An 18,951-nucleotide genomic window follows, 5' to 3' on the forward strand; every position below is an offset into this window, starting at 1 on the left:
CTACGTTTGAAAATGCAACCGGGGAACTTTCTCGCGCCGAGACACGTTTCGGCCGTATCTGCACTTCTCTGTTTTGATAGCACGATTACTTCGCGCCGATCTCTTCATTATTACGATAGATACGAGGATGGCTATCGGGCTCCGTCATCGGCTTTCTCGCCTGAATTAACGCGCCTCGTGGTCCGTCAGTTCTTAACGAGGGGTATGAATGAACGTGTTTCGCGTGGGGTATCGCCGATCGCGGCCGCGTACAAACCCTCATATCGAGGCCCCTTATCTCTCGCGATTAGCGCCGAGCGACCGTGACGCGTTGTTTGTACTGTCAGTACGTTTCGTGTCCCACAATGGCTGATCATTATCCCGCGCGGCGGAGTTGCTCGCAGGAAGCGCTCGCTCGGCAAGAAGCGACCGAAAAGAAAATCCCCCGTATCATCCCAGCGAACCTGAAAGGACTTCTCCCCCTATGCCGCGACTCTTTCTATTGTTTAAAGCTCAGCTCTGACGATGATGCGAAACGCATTGTAACAATGGAAAGCGCTCTACTCTCGCAATCGCGTATATACATCTGAGAGGCAAATCGTAATGAAGAATCCGCGCCGTGCACCTGCGTGGCCCTTCCACGATCGCCGACGATTTGGCAAAGCCAGCTGAAGATCGTTGAAGGCCGCCGAAGGAAACGAAACACCTGGAGGCTCCTTCGCCAAGGCTTGAACGATTAAAGAAAATTAATTCGCTCCCTCAGTCCACCCTGCAGACAGTGATTTCCACGTGCACATGCCGTTTGATGATCATATGAATCACAGCAGCAGATTATTATTTACAATTTTGGAGATGAGCTGTTCGAATTGAAACTAAATCACGTAAATTTTAAAATTTCGAATCTAAGGTGTTCGAATATATGGACCGCACATATTAACAATCTTATAAAATCATATTCATATCAATTAATAAAACTTTTTTATACATAAAAAAATCTTTTTTATTATCTACGTCTTAAAATTTAATCTAATATAATAATTAAAAGTATCTCAATGATACAATTTGATTTAATTCGGGTAAAATTTTGTTTATGCAGCCAAGGAATTATTTGATTCAATTAGGCGTCAAAAAACCTTGATTTCTGTCTCAAAACGGAACATAATAGAATGCATAACATAACAGAATTATTTCATATATGTATAATATGTGTAGCTCACACAATAGCCTTAGAAACTTAAGAGAAGAAATTGAATTCATTTTCGCACATGTAGAAATAAAACAGGTAAGCTTTTAAAACCGCAGACTAAGTTCGTTGTGTCCAAAGCGTCAATATAACGTAATACACCGTGGAGGGACCTTAGGCATGACATCGAGTTTCACAAGCAGCGATCGGGCACGTAATATATTCGAGGAACCGCAACGATTACACTCGCTGAACTTTCGCGGGCCGAGTTGTCCGAATACACGACGAATAGCGGCAGCTGAGCGGCACACGAAAAACACACGCGCATAATGGGAACTCGGCCCCGAATGCACGCAGATGCAGAGGGCAAAAGGAGTAATCGAATTGCAACAAAGGCCGCAGGAACGACCGAGCGTCGCTCGGAGAGTCGGTCGTTCCTGCAAATAACACGGCGAGCTTAACGCGGCGCATTTTCGCTCGCTCGTGGGGCCATTTAGCGCACGCGTGTTTACTCCCTTTGGCCATTTTTTTAATGAAAACGAATTCGGCACGTCACGCTGTCACGTTTCGACGAGAATGGAACGGCCACGGTTCGTTGAGACGGCCATTCATGGGGTTCCTGGTTTTGCCAAGCTTGCACAAGCGGTCGCCCGTGGTCGAATACACATCTGTTTGATCCAGGTGTTTAAATTGTATCCTACGATCTGACCGGTTTTCGAAGTATTAAATAGAAGGGAGCACATTTTACTTCATAATCATTTTTTTTTAATTCTTATTAAAACAATATAAAATATAATTAATTTCTTCACTTAAAAGTGTTAAAAAAAAAAAGTTTTAAAAAATCGATATTGATTATAAGCAAACAAAATTAAAGTTATAGTATTTAACCTTGTATTTAACAATTGAATAATGAACAAGTTAGTTTAAAGGCACATTGATAATGACAATTACTCTATTCAAAGTAATTTTAAAAAATCTCTGAAAATACACAAACATAACTTTCAAGTTTATAAAACAAAATGCGTCTTATATTTCCAGTTCGGGAAAAGTAAAATATATAATTTAATTACCTTCAAAATTTCAAGAAATTTCAGTGAATAAAAATTGATCGGACACCCATCGTGGCGCCGTCAAGATCCGAGCACACATGCAAGTTCGCTGTTTCCTGCGGTTCGCGTGGGCCGGTTGAACAACGCCATGACCCACGGACGCACAGTAAGCAACGCACTGAAATAGAAAGGCCGGCGGAGACCGCGGAACCGCATGACCCAGAAAATCCAAGCGAGACGAGTATTATAGGGAACGAGACGGCCGGTCAGTGAGATCGTACGACTTCGCAACCATTGTCGCGCCACGAGTGTGATTCAGGGATTAGGATTGTCGCGATATCGTGTATAGCAAGGTTATGCATTTTAAAACTTGAACTTTACACGATCCACACAGATATAAAATTATGCAGTTACGGTAATTCGGAGTAAAAACAGACAAAATGGTTTTTAAAGGCGACGTTTCTCTTTTCTAAAGCGCTTTTCATGCGGTCTGATGGAAGCAGCTTTCAAGCTTATTTCAACTCGCGCGATTAACTTGAAGCATTGGCTGATTCTCGACGAGCTGCGGATGAAATCAGGAATACCGATTACCCCCATCGCGCAAAATATTATTCAGGCCGTCGCGTCGACCTCGCCGACGGTGACGATGGAAAAGTGGTTTTCCAAGTTTCTGCAAACAACAACGCCCATCATGCGCTAGCTGGCGGCACTTACAAACGCGACCGCGAGTTGTATGGAGAATCGTTTTGCAATTCCTTTGTGAAACGAGGACGCGCCTAGACAACTACGGGCACACTTTGCCGGGCTTGGAAACAGGCACAGTTTCCAAGAAAATGTGGGAAATATGATAATGCTAAAGTGAAGTTTGCAATTCGCTTCGGCCTTTAATCTTACGTTTTGCCCTGGCGGGAATTTAAACGAGCGCTAATCAATGAACACAAAAAGATTCCATCACGCGCAACCATGTAAGAGAAAAGCTTCAAAAGTTCGATCCTCTCTACAAGCTGCTTATTTAAGATTTAAAACAAAAAGGTAAAAGCGCAGCGAAAACAGACGACCCCTTATGTTTATATCTCTTTTTAAATGTTCGAAAGAATTTTGAAGTCTATATGTACGCTCCGACCAGGTGTCATCCGCGAATATCAAGGAACCTAGAAATGAGTTTTTTTTTTGCTCTCTACCGTAAATAACTCCTTTGTTCTTCGACCAGACTCTTACAAATCCGATTCAGATAAGAATTACGGGAGAAGAGAACGCGGGCGAGCATCTCCTTTCTTTCTTCCTCTCGCGGATGGGTTAGGCCCGTGTGCCCCGAGTGATTCTCCGGACTAACGGCATCTCGGGTCCCCCCCCCTCCCCTCCCCTCCCTCCCGCCCTCGCCCATGCCGCTCCCCCGTGATCCTCTCTCCAGCGCCGACATCCGCGAGACCTCGTCGTCGAATACCCTCCTCTGGCAACGCGAACGACGCGCGGGGGCTGCTGTGCAATTATCGGTAGCGCGATCGCGCTGCTTTTTATATCTCGAGCCACGTTGATTTTGCCGCAAAGTATAATCGATAACTTAACGCGACTTCATATAACTATTGCGTAATTATGAGATCATCATGACGGGATTATTAGATTCGCTATCGACAGGTATTCTAATCACGCCGACACTTGATTGAGTCTAATTGAACGCGGATGTGTAATACGATCAGCGGCGCGATAGCGAATCTGGCGTTTCACGCTGTGTATTTTTACCTTTTTAAAACAGATAACGGCGGCCGCGCTCGATTAGCGCGCGTATACGCAAGATATAAATTTTTGCGAGCGCGCGTGTCACGTTCAACAGTTTTAAACGCACGCCGATGAGGCTATCGATAGGCGCGCGGAGATAGATAGACGCCACGTATTATCCCGGTATCGGAGATGGGGCGCGTGTAGAGATGCGACGTACGTAAAATACGCACCTATCTGCAACAGGACCCCCTGTCCGTCCAGGACGCGCGCGACGTTATCGGTAATGGGAATCAAAGTGGCCGTCGATTTTTCACGTCGGGTCTCGAGCTACCTGCACGAACGATAGGATGCAGAAAAAAGGGGGGGAAGATAGCGCCGAACAGATGAATCCGCGCTGCCGCTAGTCGAACGGGAAGAGGCGACGAAGCGTTAAAATGATGAGAAAGCAGTAACCGGCCGACAATGATTCTCGTATGACGTGTATAAATGATCCAATTACCCGGCCGTCCTGGACTATCAGCTGCTATCTGTGGAGAGTTCGCGTTCTGAGATAAGCTTCGCCTTAAGTTTCATGATGCAAGCGCCAAACTAATCGAGCAAACAATTCTATATGGATAAGAGAGACGAAAATTTTACCTACGTGATATATTACATCGGGACGCAATCGCTCGAACTTTGTCGAGAGAATTCCCGAATCTCCCAGGACTTTTATTTAAAATTTCAAGATTATAGATTTTTGAATGTAGTTCGGTAAAAAATAGATGTTTTTTATTATACCTAGGTAAATTAAATGGTGCATGACAATATATTCGCAATACTTGGATCTGACTCATCGAAAATGCAAAATTCGAAAGACAACGAGGTACACAATGCCAATTTAGAACGACGCAGTGTCCTTCTGACTTTTCCCTACAAACTAATGCTAATCGAATATTTTGCATTGTAAAAATTTAGAAAAAAAAAAAAAAACAAATTTAAAAATAAAACTCCAAAAGTTTCCCCGAGTAAGTAAAATCCGTGAAAATTCCGGACTTTTCCGATTTTTTCGATAGTAAATATTCTGATACGTATGTGTTATTACCGCTGACTCGGATTAGTGTGTATCGAATCACGCGCGTCGAGTGTACACGGTGAGCATCCGACAATTTTCCGTGTTTTAATTGTAAGCCGATACCACAGGTAGATTAGAGGTCCGGTTCGTGTTCCAAGTAACGTTAGAGTTCCGGGGACGCGTGGAATAAAGTTGCGGGAATATAATCCGCGGAGAATCGTCGGGCGCACGCACACGCGCGGGGGCCCCACGTGCGTGCCCGGGGGAATCTCGCCCGCGAGGGATCGGGGGCGAACGAGCAGCGAGGGGTCCCGTACTCCCGTGTGCCAGGTGACGTTGTCGGTGTTTGCCGCTGCTGATGATTTGACGCTCACGCGCGCGCTACGACGGCGGTGGATGCCTTTAACAGTTAGCCGCACGCTGCGCCGTAACAGTATATTCGTCGATTCCGCCTCGCGGAATACGAGTCGGCCGGCGCCGAGGAGCGGCCGAATTGATGTAACGATCCGTGGACAATTTTACGCTCAGCTCGGATATCAACGATAAGCGAGAGAGATATAAGCTCCGGGGAAGAAAAGCGCTTTAGCGTATCCCTTGGAAACTGATTCACATAGAGAGAGAGAGAGAGAGAGATGTTAAAAAAATTAGTCGAACATTTGTCTATAACGTATGTACACCGAGAAAAAAATGTTGTTAATGTGACACAATTTTCCAACTAAATTAAAATTTTGTCAGCTCAAGAATTTATGCATTTAACTTAAATATATGCTCTAAATTTCTTAGAGTGAAAATACTGTCACTACAATTTTTCGAGTGATTTTTCACTCAATAAGATGTGGAATTCACTCTAATAGAGTAAATTTTTAACTTTTATTGGAGTGGAAAATCACTCGATTGTAGTGGCAGTATTTTCACTCTAAGAAATTTAGAGAGTACAACTTTTAATTCGAGTATTTATATAGTTAATTGAAATGTATATATAAATACTTTTGAATAGACAAAATTTTATTTAGTATTAGTATTAGTATTTGGAAAATTTTGTAAAATTAACAACATTCTTTTCTCAGTGTGCATACATGCGGTTTCTTTTTTATCTGATACCAAAATATTCTAATAGTAAAGGTCGCAAGATAGTTCAATATTATTATACAATATGACGAGATAGCTCACCATATTTGGCCTCTAAAGGCAGACGTGATGGAAACACGATTTTATAGAGCTATTAGAATTAATCTTGCGTGCTACCTGTAGTGCATCTGATGCATATACAGAGGCTACATAATGCATATTGTGGTTATACATCACCTTCGATTGAAAGTGGAGAGGAGGTTGTCGTCGCCTTTGTTTTTAGATCCGTCGATTCGCAACTGGAGCGTAAATGGGAACATAACTATAATATGAATCGAGTTTTAAAGCGTAAAACACTCTACAGTTAACCGCACGCTGCGTTGTAACAGTATATTCGTCGTTTCTTCCTTATGGAGATGATACGGTCGCAGATACATTCGATCGGTCGTCCGAAGGCATATATAGGAATATAGTAATTCAATCGACCTGATGAAAGGAAGACGTGAGAGCATCCTCCATTTCTTTCCCGCGAGTTGTTTTTATTTACGTTCGCTTACGAGATTTTGATTTAAGATATAATAATTCGCTATCGATAGAATCTTGTACTTTTATTTTTTGGATATGGACCAGTAGCTGCAGAATACACTGGGAAATCCGCGCGAGCGTTTATTAATAAGATACGGGAATCCAGATTAAGAATGGCGATCACTCGAGCGAATATGAATAATTTCAAAAGATCCGTTATACATGCACGTTCTGAGCATAATCAAGTTGGGATAAAAATAAATTTACGTAATTCACTAGTATATTAGATGCTATTGATTGATATTGATTATCATTCAATGATTATTTAAAGACAGGTCAGAACAGAATCTTTTTACAAGCGTGCAACACTAAAATGTAATTTTTAATAAAAGAGATAATAATAATTTCACACACTTGAGAATAATTATATAAAAATTGCGTAAAAATTGTAAAAGTATTGTAGAATAAAATGTATTTAAAATGTATTATACTTCAAGCATTATATAACCATGAAGGGACTTGGTATACAATATTTTCTTATCCATCCATACCAAATCTATTTTTTTAGTTCCATCTGCCTAAACTCCTCCGTATTCGCAAGAACTTAGCACAAATTTGCCCCAATTACTACATTTATATGTATATTTCTACACTTATATATATATATATATATATATTATTTTAATATAACTTTTTTCGTTCATTTCAAATCTTTCTATCCTGCCCTCCTTATTACACAGGAAACGGGCACGAAGCCGGAGTTCAATGCCTCTCCACGTTCTCTTTCCGACATTCCGCTGCACGAATTAAAATATGCACCCCGCAGCATTTTTCATGTATAAACCCCGTCCGCGCGGCGCGATACACGCGATCGTTACGTTTCTACGAAGGGGGTGGCCGGGCGCGTATTGCATCTTTTGTTGCCCACGCTACACGGCCGTTCGCGCCGTAAACAATACAGCCGCTATGCGAAAGAATGCGGGATCTCTCATCCGGCGACGCGAGCGTCTCCCCCGAAGAAAAGGGAGACATCCGCCCTTCGTCGAACGATCCCTTAGAAATCTCCATCGCGTGCATTCCCGGGGGAATTCCATGACCTTTTATTGGATTTCTCGAAGAAAGCCGCCATCGCTATTATTGATACGATCACGGTTGGGAGAAGCTCTCGTCGTGATTTCGACTTAGAAATAGTAGTTAAAAGAAATAGTATCCCAAGTCACACGCTATCAAAAGTATTATCGATGGTAGAAAATTTTGATTAAACCAATTTTCGTTGTTGGTTTAAATATACACTGAGAGAAAAAAATAGTTGCATTAACCATAATTTATAGTTATTTTTGGCCGTAACAATATTTTTATAATTAAATTAACAATATAAATTATAGTTAACTTAACACTATATTATTGTTACAATAGCTATAGCATTCGTTCATACAACCATATGTGTGGTTAAACGTGTCATAATTATGATTTATGCATGGTAGAATATTTGTATGGTAGAAATTATTATAATTTATAGTAAACTTTTTACCCTATTTGGCACAACTATACATATATATGGTTATTTACACTAACGTTATAGCAATAATAACTATAAAAATGATATTTGCAACTATAATTATTTTACTATGCAATTATAGCTGCAAATACTAGACACTTTTCTCTCTCAGTGTAAGTCGTTAAGGATATAAAAGAAACTTTTGAATCAGCGTAAGAAAATTGTATGCTTTATACAAACGTAATGATAATACAATACTCAATAAAATTTAAAAAATTTCTGGCAATACTTCGAAATGTGACACATACATCCTTAAGTGATAAAATATTAACTCTCCGCGTCCCAACATATTTTCGAGATGAATATGAATTTCTTGTTCTCACGCGCAACGGTACGTTTGAAACTTTCACGCTGAAAGAGTTGAGTGTGACAACGTTGCGGGGAGCGCAATCTAAATTCGACATTCGTGTCATTACTCACTCATCCTCCTTCCTTCTCCCCCTCGCACAAAAATGTTAATATCAAGCTGCGCTATCGCGTGCGGCGCGGGCGACAATCGCGCGCTCATTAAACCGGCAAGCTCGAATGAGGGGGAGGAGAGGGAGAGAGAGAGAGAGAGAAAACGATGAACAACGGCCTCTCGTGAACTATAATACTAGGAGACCAATCGACGCTTCCGGCCCTAATTAATTACGATTGGCCGGTTTTAAAAAGAACTTGTATCCCGTCCCGCCGGCCCGGAACGCCACGATGGCTCCTAATAACTCGGACAGCGACGAGAGGGGGGTGGGAGGTTTTATCGACGCAGGAAACGGTCCAGTCGCTCTCGTTGCCGCTAGTGGCGGTCGTGAAGATAGACACAATAGGGAATTTCCTTTCTTCCCCTTCCCCGCTGCGAGATTAGGGGCTCTCGGAAGGGAAAAATAGACTATGTATCGGAGGGGGTGTCGAACGCGAATCGCGTTGCGTATCGGCAATTCGTCGCTGGAGCGAACGGTGTTACCATGCCAAACGGGTTTAAATGCGTTAACGGCGTAATCGTAAAAGCGATACGTCGAGCAGGGTATACCATGGTAATTAGAGCGTTGTAAAATCGTAGCAACGCGACGCAGCGCGAACGAAAGCCGATTAAACCGTTAACTGCTCCGATTTAAGAGCCCATGTAATAATTGCAGTAATTACATCGTGGTTCCTCAAGAAAGTCTCTCTCGGCTATAAGAGACACGGCGCGCCTCGCAAATTACGATTACATGGAATAATTAAACGTGCGAGCGCGGCGTCGGGACACTTTCTTTAATAACGAGGAATTTTATTCCTCCGATTGCGCGCGGAATAAAATTTTCAACTTTTCATCGATAGAATTCCGCCGGTTAGCTCGGGTGAAACGACGCGCGCGGCGGAAAAAAAAAAACACTGTCGTTGAATCGAGCGTCCCATTGAGAGTCTTGACAAATTACCGTAATTCGCGGTAAATGTCCCGAGCTAAATTCCCGTACGCGCGCACAAAGGTCGAGTCTATCGACGGCGATGGGCACAATGGACCTCCGAAATTCCTTATCCTCTCACGATTTTCCCGATCTCATTGAAGCTCGAGAGCCGTTAAAAACCCATTTTAAAAAGAGAGGGGGAGAGAGAGAAAGAGAGAGAGAGCCACTCCCAGTCCCGATTTCCTTCGAATACCTCCGCGTTCTTCACGAGCTCTTCTGTTGCATTTCATCTATGAGCTCGTCACCGGCTCGTAGACGAAATGCGACAAGAGGTTTCTTTTTTTTTTTTTTTAACATGCCAGCCAAACGTATAGAGTCCCTCGTCGTCGCGGAAGGAAAGGGGGTCGAGAGGGCTCGCAACACTGGAATTCATCTCGAGACAACGACCTTTCCATAGCCCTTTTCTCGAGCCCTCCGCCCGAACCTCGCGTACGCGAAGGGAATGGAGGGGGAAGGGTAGAGGAGGGGCTCTCACCTACGAACGAACCTCGTGGAGAGGAAACGACGACGTCCCGGGCACCGTGGACGCGACTCGGACTCCCCCTCCGAGACTTGACTCTCGGCTCTCCACGTTGCTCGCCAACAAAACCGCGGCTACGTAGGGAAGTTTATCAAGCCGAGAAGTCAATGCACTCCCCCACGTAGCGCGGCGGTTGTGCGTGGCCCGAAAGCCCGTATCGTATACTCACGCGGGACGTGTGCCCCACTTTCTGCCCGCCGTTTGTACGATGACAGAAAGAATATTCGGTAATACGGACGCACGTGCGTCCGTATTATCGAAACACAAGAGCTTCAAAGCGACAACCTTGAAAAGAAAAAAAAAAAACCTTGAAACTAGAAAGTCTTGACAAATGTAAAGAAAATGGATTAAGAAATCTCATTTCTCGAGATTAATTTTAAATTGACTTTTTAACGGACTTTTAATTTATACAAGTTTTAAATCTTCAAATTGCAAAAATAAAATAATTAAATAATGTTTTATTAATTATGAGAGGAAAAAAACATTTTGGTTTTTAACAACAAACACTGCCTTATTAATCACAAAAATCTCCATTAAATATAAAAATATATTGCATGAATCTTGTACAAATGTTATGATACAAAAAATGTGAAAGAAATTCTTTTTCTTCTTTATAGAAATCCCTATATAAGAAAAAGAACCTAACACCTCGTGTGTCTCCTATCCCATTTAAAGCCATTTCTGAAGATGCAACATGCGCGTGAAACCGGCTTAAGTCGCCGCAGAACATTGGACGACGACTCTCGGTCAGGTATATATGTTCCCGATACCACAGGATGCACCGTAAGATACGCATTAATTGGAGAATCGGCTGGAATTTACGCGTGGCCGCGCGCGTTATATGTGCCTCATGCGTGTCGCCGCGAGGCGATCTCGTGACTCGCCCAGTCGTTACAGAGAAAAAAAAATCGCAGATTGAGTACGCGTATTCGATGCTCACGTCGATACATTTGTGGGATTCGTGGCGGTCACGGAACGATAGGTGCCGATAGAATTGACGGACCATGCTGTCGACCACAAAAGGCCATAAATGTCATTCCGGAATTATCGCTATACAAATCGATCTTTGTGATAATTTCATTACATCTAATAGATTTTTATAAAAGATTTTCAGAGATTTATTCAAATTTTATCTACAAATTTCTTGATAATTTCCAAATTTTGCATTATTAAAAAAAAAAAATTAAAGAAATAATTGTCAGAGATAGAATTTAAATTTAAAAGTAATATTTAAAAAATTTTTCTGAGTACCAATATGTGAAATTTCATGTATGATTTTTAAGAATAACAAATTCTAGATTTTCTCGATTTTTTTCTAATAATAAACACCCTAATTTTATTATATAAATAGATAAATAGAATATATATTATTCTAATAAAAAAAGGCTCACAAAATCTTTGGCAATATGATTAATTTCCATTTAATATTAAGGAATAAATTGTTTTTTTTATATATTTTATAGATTTTTATATTTCAGCTTTAATAAAATACAAGTAAATTGAGAAGAGCCATATTATTTATATAATTTTAAGTAAAAACTGTACTTTAATTATATGTTTAGTCTAGAAACTAATGAAAGCCTTAAATATTAAAAAAATTACAATTATCTAAATCAACTCTTCATCAAAGAGTTGCTAATTTGATACTTGATCCGGCCAGAAACGGGATATATTATAAATCACTGTATGCGCGGAGTGCATCGGAGCCATGATAAATGTACTATGTTCGTGTTTCTATAAACATGAAAATATAGATTATATCGCAACTTGGTATTCGTAGGCGGGGCTTCGAAATCGATTAGGCACGCAGCTGCACCGAAAAATTCCACACAAAACAAGCGTTTCGGCATTCTAGGAAGGAATAATAAGCCGTCTTCGAAACACGATCGTGCCTGCACGTCGTTACCGGTCGAAGAAAACGACCAGACTTCGAATCTCGAAGAAGAGTGGACGGTACATCGTGCGCTGCATAAAAAGTGCATCTATACCGATCAGGAAATGCAGTTACAAGTCAAGCCTTTTAAAAGAGATTTAATATAACGTACTGTCCATTTATAGTCCGAGTTCCGTAAATTTGTTGCAAAAGTTCAAAATTTGCGGATTAATGCATTGTTTGAGACACAGTTCCAAGAAACCGAAGAAGTTTACTAAAATAGTAGAATTTAGGAAAAATTATATCTCAAATAATAAGAATTTCACTGGATTGTGATTTTAGAATACAGGCTGTTTCCATTACTTATGGAAAAAATAAAAGAGAATGTTGATCTTAGCATAATTTTAAATTTCTATTCTGAAGATCAAATTGCAGGAAATACCACGTACAAACTTTCGTAATATAATATATGGGCACTGAAAAAAAATGTACTAAATTAAAATATTTTTTCAAATAGTACCATGCAGAAATTTTGTAAAAAATAAATAATATTTATTTCAAATAAGATAATATTATCTATAATTTAGAAAATGCATTATACATTTTGTATACATTTAGAAAATGTATTATACATTTTCTAACTTACGGAAAGTATTATCTTATTTGAAATAAATATTATTTATTTTTTACAGAACTTCTGCATGGTACTATTTGAAAAAATATTTACTTCAATATAGTAAATTTTTTTTTCAGTGGGCTATGTCATTCTTTTCACTTATCAATTCCCGCAGATACTTTTTTCTTAACATGAACTGTAACGATGCATAACTGTACATACAAATACCGATATTGTCTACTCTGTTACATTTTAACGTCCTCGAATTGTGCAGGATGCGCGTTTCTGCTGTACGAGAGCCATCCATGGGACGACCGGAAGTAGGCGTAATAACTCCCATCGGCCATACGCGTCAGGAATACAATAACTTGTGTGTATGTGTGGGACACAAAGGCCGTTCTCTGTCGTGAACACGCACGAATTCCGAAAGCGCTTCTTCAGAACAGGAGGGACTCGTTTTCTTTTTCTTCCCTTTTTTTTTTCTTAAACACAGATTTCAAACGGCGATCGATATGTCGGATCATTTGAGAGCGACTGCTCGTTAAAAGTTGGCAAATTGAGAGTATTTCTGTCAAGAAAGAATAATTACATATTTGTTTTACAATTGTATGAACATCGTGCAACAATTATTTAAAAGGAATAAAAAAAAACATCGATTAAAAGTGTGAATCAGATATATGTTCAATATTTCTATCTTCTTTCTTTTTATTTTTCAATAGTATATTTTTGTACGTCTTTATATATTTTATATTTTTATATTGCCATATGTACTTTGTTAAAATTCACAATCTTTTCTTTCTATTATGGACAGTTATAATTATTATTATCATTCACAAGATTCTGGGTTACTTCTCTCTCGATTGAAACACCAGAAACTAAAAGTGTTGAAAACAAAGTCTTATACCGTTAAATTTTATTCCGTCTGAAAAGGAAACGGCCGACATTTTCCACATTTCGCGTGACACGTGGGGTATCGTGGGAGCACACACACACACACACAAATGGATACTATCTTAAAAGTACCGTAAAAAGTACCATGTGTTCCGCACATGCTCTAGCAGAGAGTTCGTGTATTATAATTGCGAAAAACCGTCGCTCCAACCGAAAGACGCGTACGCGCGCGAAAAGCGCAATTACTTCCCTCGTAAGAATGTTTTTTCTTGTTTCTTTTCTTTCGGATAGCAAGCAACCGTGTATCTTTTATCTTCGACGCATAAATATGCTGATGCGGCTTCGAAGCCAACCAATTTACAATTTCTTGAATAGACGCGAGATCAAAGGCGGGCGGATTTCTCTTTCACGTTGCCCGACCTCTGGCGTTCGGAATATCGGAGTTATGGAAACACGATACTCGTTCGTTGACACTCGTTCTCATTAAAGCGCGATCCCGCGAATAAATTCGACGTGGAGCGTACACAACTCGTTCGCCGGCCGATCGAGTCGAATGGGGGGGGGGAGGGAGGCTACGATCGCGAACGCCTCTCGTACGTATAATACACATCGCCGACCCACGCGCTGCCCATATATGGGCTGCCCACGCGATCGTCCAAGGTATCGATGAGCAATTACGAATTGAGAGGCTGACCTTGGCAGGAAAAACCGCGTGAGAAAACCGGCTGCCCGTCAGTCGCGAGCCGTGCCTCCCATCGGGATTAATTTTCCCCACGCGCGGGCGCGAAGGGAATTTAATGCAAAGTGAGCATCTATGAAATTTAATTAATTTCACAAGCGTCATTGTGATAAAGGTGCGTGCGTCAACACGTTGCTACCGTATTTACCGCGTTCACCTCCTCTCCAAGAGAGAAATGAGAGAATTTTTTTATATACATTTTCATTCCCCGTCGGGAATATGAAAATTTTTCGTTTAAAAGGAGCGAAACCGCCTACACGAATGTAAGACCAACTTGGAAACCCACCGCAACGAGATCACCTAGAAAATTTCTTTCCCACGAGCGACGTGACACAATACGAAATCGAGGTCACTCGCTACGTTGCGCGTGGAACAGCGGCGGAATAAGATCAGTGAGGTTAATCAGATCGGAAAGAAAACGATAAGGTCGCCCATTCGGTGCGCGGCGTTAACGCCGCGACATTCTCATAGACGAATGACACGATTGCGGGCCTCCGTGAATTACCATACATCCATATGCATCACCTTTCCGAACTGGAAAAAAAAGAGTTAACAGTCGTACCGCGAGAGGAGTTGTAAGAATTTCCGAGGGATTGTCCCGACCTGTGTGTCAACGAAGTGATTCCATTGCAATTAAATGTATTAATTGATAATTTTGCCGAGGATTCGATGTGTAATGAGATCTGATTGAGAAAAATGTTATATTTTAACTTTTATATGAACTTTTCTCAAAACACTTTAACCCTTTGCGGCGCAGTATACCTAGACACCTTTTTCTCTTTCACTTTTACGATGTATTGTTTACAGTTTAATAAAAGTAAGTATAATTTCACATTTTTCTGATATATATAAATATTCACATGTTTTCTCGGGTTTTTATAACCCGATTGTTCCATATTTAATTATTTATAAGCAAACAAAGTTGAAAAAAGGGCGACTTTTTGTTAAACGATGTGGTTTCTTATGAAATAGTTTAAATTAGAGGCAAAAAATTCTATTAACTGCTCTTTACATTTCAAAATATAATATATATTTTTTCTGATTTTTTTACGCTAGATTTTTTTACAAACAAACTATTGTTACTGCTTAGTCTAAACTTAGTTGGGATTTGTTACTTCTCCCTTTTTTTAAAATCGAGGCGTAAAAGACAATTGCCTCGGCAATCGAGACGCGACTTATTTGACGCAGTCTAACGAAAAGGCTCTTGAACGAGCGGAGGGAGTGTCATTCGTTAACGATGTTAAAAGTTGAGGTGTAAAGGCCCTTAATGAGAGATCCTGAAGAGACGCGAACCGTGGGGGATCGTTTACGATGCCCGACTGTTGCGCGATTGGGCAATGGCACAGGGTTTTTCGACCACGCAACAGCGTCGTTTCACGCATCGGCGCTTAATTCCACGACGATGATTCGCTAACGATGACGTGGGCGGCATAAAGACGACATTGGTACGTTCGCTAAGAAAAAAAAAAAAATTAATCTGGCTAAATTTTCCAACCGAATTAAATTTTGTCTATTCAAGTATTTACATATTTCGATTAACCAAATAAATACTTGAATTAAAATTTGTGCATTTAAATTAAATGCATAAGTTCTCTTGAACTTCTGACTAAAAATTTTAATTTAGTTGGAAAATTTTGTCAAATTAATAATATATTTTTTCTCAGTGTTGGAAAGAAAAACCATCGACGCGGTTTGTTACATCCTAAAAGAACGAAGCGTACATTCACGCATAAAAACCTAAGAGAATTTAGATCCTTTCGTGGATTAATCCTATGTAACAATAAGTAAACACTCGCGTGACTCCGTTAACACGAAAGCGTTTTTTTTTTTCTTTATGAATAATTATAAGCTGAAACATGTTAAACATAGAATAAACCATTTCCAAGCATTAGAAATTAAAAAAAGAGAGCGATATTACAACGAGAAAAAAATGTTGATGAAATTTCTTTAATTCGAGCACTTATGTATTTAAGTTAAACGAACTGAATCAATTTAACCCAGTTGAAAAATTCAGTCAAATTAAGAATAGTTCTTTTCCTCGCCGTACAATTTTGAAAATATTTTATTTCACGTATTTAATTAAATTTATACGATAACCCGCGTGACCCTTCTCCGGGTCAGTCTGATCCCCACGCTTGTGCGGGCTGTAAGAATGTCGTTAGCTGTTCCGCCTCGGAAATATTCAATCTGAGAGATTGCAAAGATAAAATTGCGGCGCGGCTCATTGTGAAGACGTTCGAACGAGAGTGGGATACGCGAAGATCATATCGCCGGTCATTGAGTACGCAATTCCGCATCCTAATGTCGTATAATTACACGTTTCGCATATTCCCTATTTCTCATGTGAATTCTTTCTAATTGGCTCCTGAATAAAATGCGTTCGGGAGGGCGGGGGGGGGGGGAGAATGTCTGATTACACCAGCCACAGTTCGTAGCGGTAGCTGATGGCTCCACCCGGTCGCATTAATTTAACGCCAGACGTACCTAGAATTTTTTTTTATCCTCGCGTGCGATGGGAGGACCGCTTCGCGGCGGCGCCGGCGGCGGGAAATACCTTTCGGCTCGAACGGTATTCGCGATTAGAAAATTAACGCGCGCGCAGCGTTGTGTTACGACGAACGTTACGTTAGCGGAGAGCGCGTTGCGTGAAAAGCGGCACGCGATGTGATCCTATTGGCCGAGCACGTAATTCCAACCGCTGTATAATCGCACGTGAGGAAATGCACTCCCGCCCCCTCCGAGAGATTATCAATCGCGGAGATTAATTACACGAGAGAGATAGCATATCGCATCTTCTCTTCTCTCTCCCCCCCCCCCCTCATCCTTCTTCAGGAAATGTGACTCCTATTTAGTCGTCACAAGCCGACCTTGTCTCGATTTACCCGGTCTCGCGTTAACGATCGCGAGTCACTAACTAAAATCGCGGAGCGTGTCACGCGCGCGGTGGAGCGGGAAGGGGAGGGAAGAGAGTAGAGATTTTAATTATGCCCGCGCGGCCCAATTACCAAGCCGCGCCGTGCGCTTAATTGCGATGAATCTCGAACGATATCCGATACCCTGCAGTTTCTCGCCTTTTCCGCGTGGTTTCTCTCCTTCCATTCTTTCCTCGTTCGTATGCTTATTCAAGCGGTGTGCATATTAAACATACGATGCATAAAGATAGGAGGGGGGGGAGACAAAAATGTGTAGTCAAGACTAATATCGCGTAATGTATTATTATATAATTGATATATTTCAACGAGGTAAGTTAAAGTATACGTGTGAACGTAAATTATATTACATCACTAACAATAAAAAAATAAGAATCTATTAAATATTGTCTGAACGCAACAAAACCGCGAATAAAATTTAAAAAATCAATTTGAATAGGAGATACTAAAGTAATAATAAAAAAAAAGAAACTGTTTTGGATTTCAGAGATATGTTTTTAATTTTAATTTTCTAAAGGTCTTTTTAAAAGCCTATTTTAACCTAATCTTTTTTATCTTTTTATTAAAATATTCTAATAGAGATATCCTTACATCTTACCTTTTTGCGTCTGGCACAACACTTGATACATTCTTAAATCTATTAACATTTATTTTAAATTTTTATTCGTATTCATAACACGATTTATTCTTTCACGTAATTTACACGTATCTCGTTGCTTACGTGGATATTTTAACTTATTTGGAAAGAAAGCATCGCAATATTAGTCTTGATTATCTTTCTTTGTTTTCTTTCCTCCGTACGACGTCTTGAGATAACAAGGATATCGTTAAAAAACAGCTTTTCTTTTCAGACAAGTCGTCCTATCTTTTTCCTCAAGATATATCCTTATACGCGTCCCGACTCTGGGCATCGTATCTGTTTTCCTTTTTCTTTTTTTCCATCGAGAAACGTACCTTCCCGGCAATTAATTCGATCACGACGATCACGGGACGCTGGGAAAACTCAGCCTTCACTCGTTTGTTCCTTGCCGCGCGCGGTTAACGATATCGTCGTTATCATCGTCCTAACGACCGCTATCGTCGGCGATCTCTTATCGGTCCGCGCCGGCGAATGCGGATTTCGCCGAAATGGCGTGTCGTTCGGTAGTAAGAAAACGTAAACGTAAACGTAAATAAAGAGAGACACTCACGTTTTCGGGCTGGGACGAGCGCCTCTGCCGCGGCACACAGAAGAGCGGCACGCCGCTTTCCCGCTTCCTCTCCAATATAGCGGCTTCCGGTTCCCCCTTGGAGCGCCAAGACGCAATGCCGGCCGCGTGCCTCCTCTTCCCCTCTTCCTCCTGCTCCTCCTCGTCCTTCTTCGCCTTATCCACCTCTCTCTCTCTCTCTCTCTCTCTTCTTCACAAATCACCAATCCGATCACTCACGGGTTTCGATCACTTTTTCTCTTCTATTTCCACGGTCGATTCACCGCGCGCGTCACCCGAGTCACCTTTCTCTCTTGTTCGTTCAATCCCTCTCTCTCGATCGATCGTTTCGATTCACGGCCACTCTCTAGTCGCGAAACATAAACACTACGTACGGACGTACGCGCGCCACCGACGGTGGTGTATACCCCGAAGCAAGCAGCACGCGGACAATACACGAGCTCTCCCTCTCTTTCTTTCTCTCTCTCTCTCTCTGCCTCTCTGCCTTCTCTCCGATTTCTCTTGGGATTCCTCGCGATTCGATCTCACTCGCGCACGTCACGAATCACGATCGCCTCTGCGACCCACTGCGATCCGGCCGGCGCGGCGCGGATTCCTTTGTTTATCACCGCCCGT

The 18,951-nt window shown here is 41.2% G+C and overlaps 1 protein-coding gene across 1 annotated transcript in view; it reads right to left on the minus strand.

The window, feature by feature from the left end:
* Nucleotides 1-18,525, minus strand: part of LOC105841124 (signal-induced proliferation-associated 1-like protein 2) — a 70,090-nt gene extending 51,565 nt beyond the window's left edge. The window contains exon 1 of the mRNA XM_028189995.2: nucleotides 18,319-18,525. The gene's annotated coding sequence lies outside the window, so the exon portion shown is untranslated. The remainder of the gene's footprint in view (nucleotides 1-18,318) is intronic.
* Nucleotides 18,526-18,951: the final 426 nt, after the last annotated feature.

This window comes from Monomorium pharaonis, chromosome 8, assembly GCF_013373865.1.
Source record: "Monomorium pharaonis isolate MP-MQ-018 chromosome 8, ASM1337386v2, whole genome shotgun sequence".
NCBI lineage: Eukaryota > Metazoa > Arthropoda > Insecta > Hymenoptera > Formicidae > Monomorium > Monomorium pharaonis.